At 34.3% G+C, this 8,728-nt stretch overlaps 1 non-coding gene across 1 annotated transcript; it reads left to right on the top strand.

Moving 5' to 3' along the window:
- The first annotated feature begins 354 nt into the window (after positions 1–354).
- TRNAS-UGA (transfer RNA serine (anticodon UGA)) lies at positions 355–427 on the top strand. The gene has a single exon. It is a non-coding gene; the product is annotated as a tRNA-Ser (tRNA).
- The last annotated feature ends 8,301 nt before the right edge of the window (positions 428–8,728 follow it).

Genomic DNA, 8,728 nt, shown 5'->3' with positions numbered 1-8,728 from the left:
GAGGCGTATATAAGGTATTTCTCCCGCCTTCTTAGCATGCCTTCATGGTGTAATGGACAGCACACTCATCGCGTATTCGAGAGTTCCGTGGTTCGAGTCCCGGTGAGGGCATTGCTCATTTTTCATCTTTCCTGCTTCAAAAAAAAAAAAAAAAATCCTAATGTCTCCACAGTGGCGCCTGAACTAAAAGGTGGTGAATGATGATTCTTCACCATCAGGATTTGGCGATTGGGTCCCACAAAACCCCAATCGTGTATAAGGCATTAAGTAGTCGTAATATTATTATTATTAAGTAGTATTAAGTTGTGTATAATGTACCCGCTATATAAGGTATTTTGCCCGCCTTCTTAGCATGCCTTTGTGGTGTAGTGGTCAGGACACTCGACGTGAATTCGAGAGGTTCGGGGTTCGAGTCCCGGCGAGGGCATTGCTCATTTTTCACATCTCCTGCTTTGAAATAACTTAATGTCTACAAATTTGTTATCTGCACCAATTTAATTGAGCGTAATTAATTATTGTTATGCCACTAGCAAAGGAGTATTAAACAGGTCATCACTGTTCCGCCTAACATACAGTTTTCGCCATCATCATTTATGACAGATTCAAAATTTTCTTTATATTATGCATGTATTTAATGGACATCCGTTGTTTTATTCTTAGCTTTTACACGTTTCTTTACCGTTTTCCTGGACAGATGGCGCTACTTCGTTTTCAGCGGATATCTATGTGAGTCGAAAAAAATAAATTTCTGACTCTTTCAAACATAAATACATAAAAGTTTCTCTGCTATGAAGCAAATATGAGGTCTGTTCTTCAGCCTTTAAGGGAAAATTTTATATAGCTCCATGCACTTCTGAACCGAGAAGAGATTCCACCAGCTGGCGCCGAGAGTATTTGGCATGTTATTAATCCCAAGGTGGCCATAATAATTGCAAATGTGTTCACCTAGACATATAGACGAAGTACGATTTATGTAAGCTATATATATATATTTCTACTGGGAGTTCTTCAACCTTTTACAAGGCTCTGGGGAAAAATGCCAAATGTATATGTCTAGAGGGAATGTGTGAATAGACACTAGACCTTCCTTTCCAGAAACATGTTTATGAGAAACTTATGCAAACATTAGGTAGGAAAACAGAGGAATGGATATGAGCTGAAATAGCTAAAACATATTTATGCACAGTACGTTACAAGCAAGCGTTTCACAGCATTTCACTGTGAAATTTTTATTATACTTAATACTTATATTTTCATTATACCTGAAGAAGTTTGGCTCCTTGTTGCCCCACGATTTTGTTACTCCACGATTTTATTATTTTTATTAGAATGTGTCATTTCAAGTATAAAAGTATTGTTAAAATAATAATAATAAAAAAAATTATATAAAATAATAATAAATTATAATTATATAAAATAATAATTTATTATATAAAAATAATAATAATAAATAAATTGTTAAAATAGATTCAATTTTTTTTAATTCCACGGTATTTAATTAAATTTACTGAAAATTTTTAAAAATGTAACTTTATAGCTTTTCTAACATTTTTGGTCACATGTAACTGACATTTTTGGTCACATATGAAATTTTTGGTCACATATTTAGTTTGAAAATTTTTGGTTTTGACATTTTTGGTCACATATGAAATACTGAGAGTGCTAACCATAGAAGAATTTAGTTAAAATTTGTGAAAGAGACCTTTAGGCGACTTGAATGCAATCTTTCTCGTGTCATTTTTATTATACCACTTTTGTTATTTCTTATAATTCCATTAATGTACTTATACCACTTTCAATGCAATCTGATTTAATTACGAATCATCTCTTATCTTGTTATTACATCGTAAATTAATGCAACGTAGCACAATCATTTCTTTAAAATTGTTATTTATTCGATACTTAGTTCTGTGTTCAATACTCTGAATCGCTTGCTCACACAGCTTTCAACATATACAAAGTGTTTCATACTGAAGAGGACAAAAGAAAGCATACCTGTGAACACCGTAATCACTTAATTTTGATAAATCAAATTGACAGTGAAACGATAGTAATCCCAAGTTTCTATATTTATTGTATGTTTGCCCATCCGGTGACATGGCAAATATCTATGCGGTATTTCACTTCCTGCCACACTCTTGATAGAATATCCTTTAATTTAGAAGTCAAACAATAGAAATCAGCGTTATATTATATTTGCAAATTTTCACAGGACTAGTTTCGATGGTTTTACCGAAACATCATCCTCAGCTGCAAAAGCACAAATGAACGAAATAAGATTATTTAAATTATTTAAAAGCCTATTGACTATTATTTAATCTATTGACAGGGGCTTTTCACCCAACATTGTTAATCAAGCAGTTAAGAAATTCTCATCTCAACACACCGAAAGGCACACTCTTGTTTTAGGAGATTATAAAAATTCTGTTGTCATTCCCTTCTTTCCATCAGTTAGATATAAAGTTGCACGTATTTTGCAGAAATTTACCTTTCGGGTTGTTTATTCTCCCATCAATAAAATTCCGAGTTCCATACTCGAGGACCCCATTCCGGATATGAATTCCTGGGGTATTTACAAAATTCCTTGCCAGTGTGGTTTACATTGGCCAAATTAAGAGAGCCTTAAAATTTCGCGTTAAGGAACATTAGGCATATGTTAGAAAAAAGGAAACACAGAAGTCTTCTGTTGCCCAACATTGTTGGCCCGAAAATCACACTTTCAATTTTTCTGCTTCCAAAATTATTCAAAAATCATCTTCCATTGTTGAACTGGAATTTCTAGAAGCATTTGACATTAAAAAAAATCTTTCTGTTCTAGTTAATGACACTAATTCCAATCCATCTTTGCCTTCAGCCTTTAAGGAAATTATGTTTTAGTTCTGGTTTCGTCAACAGATGACGCCAGTAGCTTATCTCCTGTCCAGCCTTTCTTATCTTATCTTATCTAATCATATTCTTGTTTCGTTCATTTGTGTTTTTGCAGCTGAGGATGCTGGTTCGGTAAAACCATCGAAACTAATCCTGTGAAAATTTGAAAATATAACGCTAATTTTTGTTGTTTGAATTCTGAATTAGTACATAGAAAGTGTTTCATATTGAAGAGAACAAAAGAAAGCATACCTGTGAACGCCGTAATCACTTAATTTTGATAAATCAAATTGACAGTGAAACGATAGTAATCCCAAGTTTCTATATTTGTTCTGTGTTTGCTCATCCGGTGACATGGCAAATATCTATGCGGTATTCCTGACACACTCTTGATAGAATATCCTTTGTTAATGATTGGAGCATTCCAGTTATCCGCTGCTTCAAGTGCTGTAAGTCCTAGGGAAATGGAGGCACGAACGCTTTGTCCCCATAGAGAAAATCACAAACAGTTAGATCTGGGAATCTCGATAGCCATCAAAGTAATGGCCATAGCGTTTGACTCTGCACGATCAGTCCAGCGATGAGGTAGACTGTCGTTCAAGTACTGGCGTTGGTTTCTATGCCAATGCGGTGGAGCACCTTCTTGCTGCAGAATGAAGCCGGTAAATGCTTCTTCCAACTGAGGGAACAACCACTCTGATAGCATATCTTGTTAAATCAAACCATTCCAAGAGTATTAGTATATACAAACCTGTGTTAAATAAACGCATAAACCACGAAAACGGCATCGTTTGTCTGCGTTGTCACTTTCGCTCGTTGTTTAACTCACCTATTTTAAATTCCGGTGAGGCCTACAGAAGAAATAGAACTTGCAGATCAGAATTAACTTAACGTGTTAATTAAAACAAATTTTACAAAGCTACTTAATTTTAGATAAATGTGTATGGCATGTAGGTTGGCTTGCAAATACTCAAAAGATGTATACTGTAAAAATTATAATTTTGGCTGATCATAAAAATTTAGAACTTCTGTAAATTTCAATGAATTTTGTTTCTTACATACATACTCAATATATTGATGACATATATTAATACAGTTTTGTATTATACCTTCTGTCTGAAATGTGTTCTAATACAACGCTTCTTAAACTTGTTTCAATAAGGCTTCCTTTTTAAAATCGAATTTTTTTCGCGGCCCCAGATGTTAAATATAGAATAAAGATATAAAAACTAATGTTTTCCTAGAAATAATTTATTTCTTTGGTAAACAATATACATATGAAAAGTAGCAGTTTTATTATATGTTTTAAGTACACAAAAATTAATGCAAGGAAATAGCGTTTTAATGAGACACATGTGCTTGTTTTTTGCTGCATGACACATTAAAGCCTGTTGCAGTATTTGACGCTGCTACATGTAAAGCACTTTTAACATTTTTCAGCTTTGAACGGTATTTGGATTTAACTCTTTCGCATCGCGAGAGGACCAAAACTGTTTTCCACAAGCATCGAAAACGTTCGTGTGTACGAATTTCTTTTGGAATGGTTTTTCTTACTTGTCATGGGGGAAGAAAAACCATTCCAAGAGAAATTCGTACACACGAACGTTTTCGATGCTTGTGGAAAACAGTTTTGGTCCTCTCGCGATGCGAAAGAGTTAAATCCAAATACCGTTCAAAGCTGAAAAATGTTAAAAGTGCTTTACATGTAGCAGCGTCAAATACTGCAACAGGCTTTAATGCGACTACGCTAACAATAACCTACTTAAGTAAAGCGTGGACGCTTTCACCACTGTACGCAATTTTTCCCTTGGGACAGGATTGCAACTTCGGGCATCAACAAAGGAAAAGAAGAACTGCTTATAGTCGTTTCAAAAGGATGATTGACATGTCATTTAAGTAAACTCCTGAAAGCAATGAGGATTGAAAGCAATGAGGAAACTCCTGAAAGCAATGAGGACCCTTGGGTCAGGATTGCAACTTCGGGCATCAACAAAGGAAAAAGAAGAACTTCTTTTAGTCGTTTTAAAAGGATGATTGGCACGTCATTTAAGGAAACTCCTGAAAGCAATGAGTAATGCACTAACGTGATGGGAAAAGCAATAGGTAGGAAATGATTCAGGCGAAGATGTATGAAATGTGGAAAAGATCATCTTACCTACACATGCAAACGTCAGAAACAGGCACAGCCTACCTGCGTCAAGTGCAAATTGGATTATGGATCAAGGAAGTTAATTTACGGAGTGCGCTAGCTAGGCCTTTAACTCCACATCATCAGAGATAAAATAATTACATCAAAAGAGGGGTTCATCTAATAAGGGAAAATTTTGAAGCCTAATTATAAAAATAAAGCTTTTCAGATAATGCTTTCCGCATGGGAAAAAAGGAAAACTCTTAGAAAGTCTTTAAATTAAATTTCGTGTCTAAAAAGGGCCAGGAATAAATTTTGAGGAGTCAACATTCAAAAAGTTTTGAAAAGAATAAAAAGGTGCAATACATTTCTTTGATTCTTGATATCAACAGCAAAATAAAATCCTTAGGACAAGCAATCCGGAGAGTTGGGCAGAAAGGGCTGGGGGCGAAACCCGTTGGGCGGGTTCTAGTAGCAGTTCAGTGTGATACAGCTGATGGAGGAGAAGAAAAATTTTTGGTCGCTATTTAGCGCGACGTTAAATTGGATTATGTAGCGTCAGCCAATGTCTGAGAATTTAGATCGAAAATTCGCAATCCTGAAAGTTTAAGGAAGCAATCTCAATCAACCAATCGGCAATCCTCTGATGCTACTACTACTAGCAGTCCTTCGTCGAATGGGAAGCGAGCATTCAAAGATAAAAATCCAAATGTGAAATCTTATCACTCTGATGTTGTGAAGCAAGATCAAAATGATTTTCAGTTGGATGATAATTTTAAAAAACTGATATGCAGATTTGTGGATTTTGCTGAGAAATGTAAAAACTGCAGTGCCCCCAAGAGAAGGTTTTACTTCTGGGAATCGTCGAAGAGATGATCAGAATGGACATGTAACTTAGTTCACTTTATGTATGATGACTAACTATTTTTTTTCTTTAGTTTTAGAGGGCTTCGATGGATGGCGTCACTTTATAGATTTGTCTTGCGGGTCATGCATGAACATTAGCTGTTATGATAATTTGACTTCTTATGCCTATGATGTCTAAGCTCTTCTCCGCACCTCCAGACTTTCCTGCTGGAAACTTACTATATCCGGATTTTCTATTTTCATGTGCCTTTTTGGCCTACTTGTCAGCGAGCAGGTCACGTCGCGCTAAGCGATGTTCCTGCCATACTCATATTGATTGATTGACTGTTCAGGTGTTCGGGCGACCTGCCGATGTCTGCATGGTCGAGCGTTTTGGGCGTTCAAAGGAGAAGTTGGAACAACATGAAATAAAACTTTTTTCGAAAATATTTTATATTTCTACGGAAATACGCTAAAGAGAATAGTAGCAGCTGTTTCAAAATAGACTATCATACCTCTTACAAAACAGTATTTGTTAAATATATTACCGCAACAAATTAGCCGCATTTTCTTGAGTTTGGATTTATTTCCTTGCCAAAGCATTGCAGTTCTTGTATGTAAATTTCGAACTCATATTCTTATCTCATAGTATTCGTTTTCTAATATTAGCCAGCTTGGAAGTGTGAAACAGCTTATTGGATAACAATATAACTTAATGTATAACAGTGGGAAAATTAAAAAATATTTATTTCCAATTTTCAATAGAAAATTGACATTTTAATTTAAAATTTTCTTAATATGCAATGCAATATAGCACAAGTAGTGAATTTATGCTCATATTTTTATCTTGCTTTGAGGATTTTCCAAAAGTATGCATAAATTTTGTAAAATGCTTTCAATGAAAGAAAAGAGATTCTTGATTTTACATTTTTTATTTTACATAATTAAATCACTTTTAAATTTCATTTTAAGCATTTCTTTAGCTGCTTTTATGTAGTTTGAATACTGAGGAAAACTATTTAGTTTTCTGAATAAGAGAGAAGCTTTGAAAACATGAATTTTATGAGCTAAGAAACGTAAATGAAAGCTTTGATATAAATTGCGCCCTAGCATAAGTTTTATGTACTGGTATTTATTTTTCACTTCTTTTCATAAAAGTAAGACTGTATTTCTTGTACGATTCAACAAGAATTCTTGGAAAGTGTTTACATAATAAATTAAATTATTTCCAAGTGAAACTACATAAACATGTAAAAAAGTGTTTCGTTTTGAAATTTATTTACATGCCTGAACATTTTTCATGCGCTTTTTAAATTCATTTGAATTTAATAAATTATAAAAATGAAAAAACCAAATAGAAATCAGTATTGAGCTTAATTTGGAAGATTAAATTTTAGATATCATTAAGATTCTAAAAACCAAATACATGAAAAACAGTTCGCTTCTTGTAAATATTGTATTAAGAAATTAGATAGTAAATAACTATCGTAATATGTGAATATCCTAATGCACTGTAGTCATAGTTAGTCCAGATATTTGGAATTCTGCTGTAATTTGGATATAAGATGCATCAGGAAAATTAAACGTTTTTGATCGTGTACAAAAATAATACCCAAAACACAGCACTGCAATGATGACAATCATCATGGTAAGTATGTTACTTTCTTCCTGATCTGAATAACAATATATATCAGGCCTTTGATTCATCAACGCTAAGAGGAAGAGAGCATCAATTGCCAGTAAAATTGGGGCTCTAGCAAGGGAATCGGTTTCGGCATTACCTGCATAGGCTTTCACCAAAACAAATAAAATTTTAATTTGGCTATTTTCTTGAGGGTCACGTAACAAAGGAAGAGCTTCTGATTGGATCGTTAGATGATTACATTTATTGCTAAATGCAGTTTCTATTGCCATTATAATAGCTAAATTTCTGTCTCGAAAAACTGTATTTTCTGAGCATAGGCATCTTTCTAAAGCATTTTTAGATTTTGTCTTTATGGTCATACAAGGTGTTCTTACGTTTATCATCTATATTTGTTCCATCTGCATATGTTGTTTCGTCAGAGGTTACAGGTGATGGTGAACGGGAACATATGGTTTCCTAACATTGTTAAATAGGTATTTGTCCCGTGCCTATCACTATCTGTAGAGCCAAACCTCCCTTGGCAACCCTGGACCCCACTTTGGGGGTTTATTTAATTTTTTTTTTTCAATTTTAAATGGTTACATTCATAAACAAAAGCTGTTGACTCAATTACATTTAGTATTTGGAAGGATAGTTTGATAATATTGACGTAATATTTGAAGAGAATTAAACACTTATTTGTAGTAGCCGTTATAAATTCGTAAAACACACAAACACACATAAATGAATAAAACACATATAAACATACATAGGGTGCTTCACAGATTATAGAAAAAGAAAACTTCAAATAAATTTTGATTGGAGAAAGACTTTTATTTCAAAGTTTCAGGATTTGCACCTGAGAATAAAGGAAATTAAAAGCTGAGTTTTTCAAAATGTCTCCAAGGAAGGGAAACCTCTGCTCTAAATTAGTAATAACTTGTTTTCATGAGTCTGTTGGAATCCATTTAATCACACTTATTATCGCTCTTTTCTGGTTTGGGGTCGATCTTTCTAAATCTGGGCTTTGACATAACCCCGTGAAAATGAGACTGATGGTGATTCATCCAGGGCGTTTTTAGGGCCAAAAACATTCATCACCAAAGCGATTCAGAAATCTGCGTGCGGTGATACGATTGTCATAATGATTTTTGAGAAAGTCCAGAACGTGTCCTGTTAAATGTGGAAGAGCTCCAGCCTGCTGAAGCCATGTGTCCTGGATTTCAGAGCTCGTGGTAGGTATCAAAAATGAATCTCGTTCT

This window comes from Stegodyphus dumicola, chromosome 1, assembly GCF_044657685.1.
Source record: "Stegodyphus dumicola isolate Sdum_Otavi_A_Nest chromosome 1, ASM4465768v1".
NCBI classification, from domain to species: domain Eukaryota; kingdom Metazoa; phylum Arthropoda; class Arachnida; order Araneae; family Eresidae; genus Stegodyphus; species Stegodyphus dumicola.
This window is presented reverse-complemented; position numbering and strand designations above follow the sequence as displayed.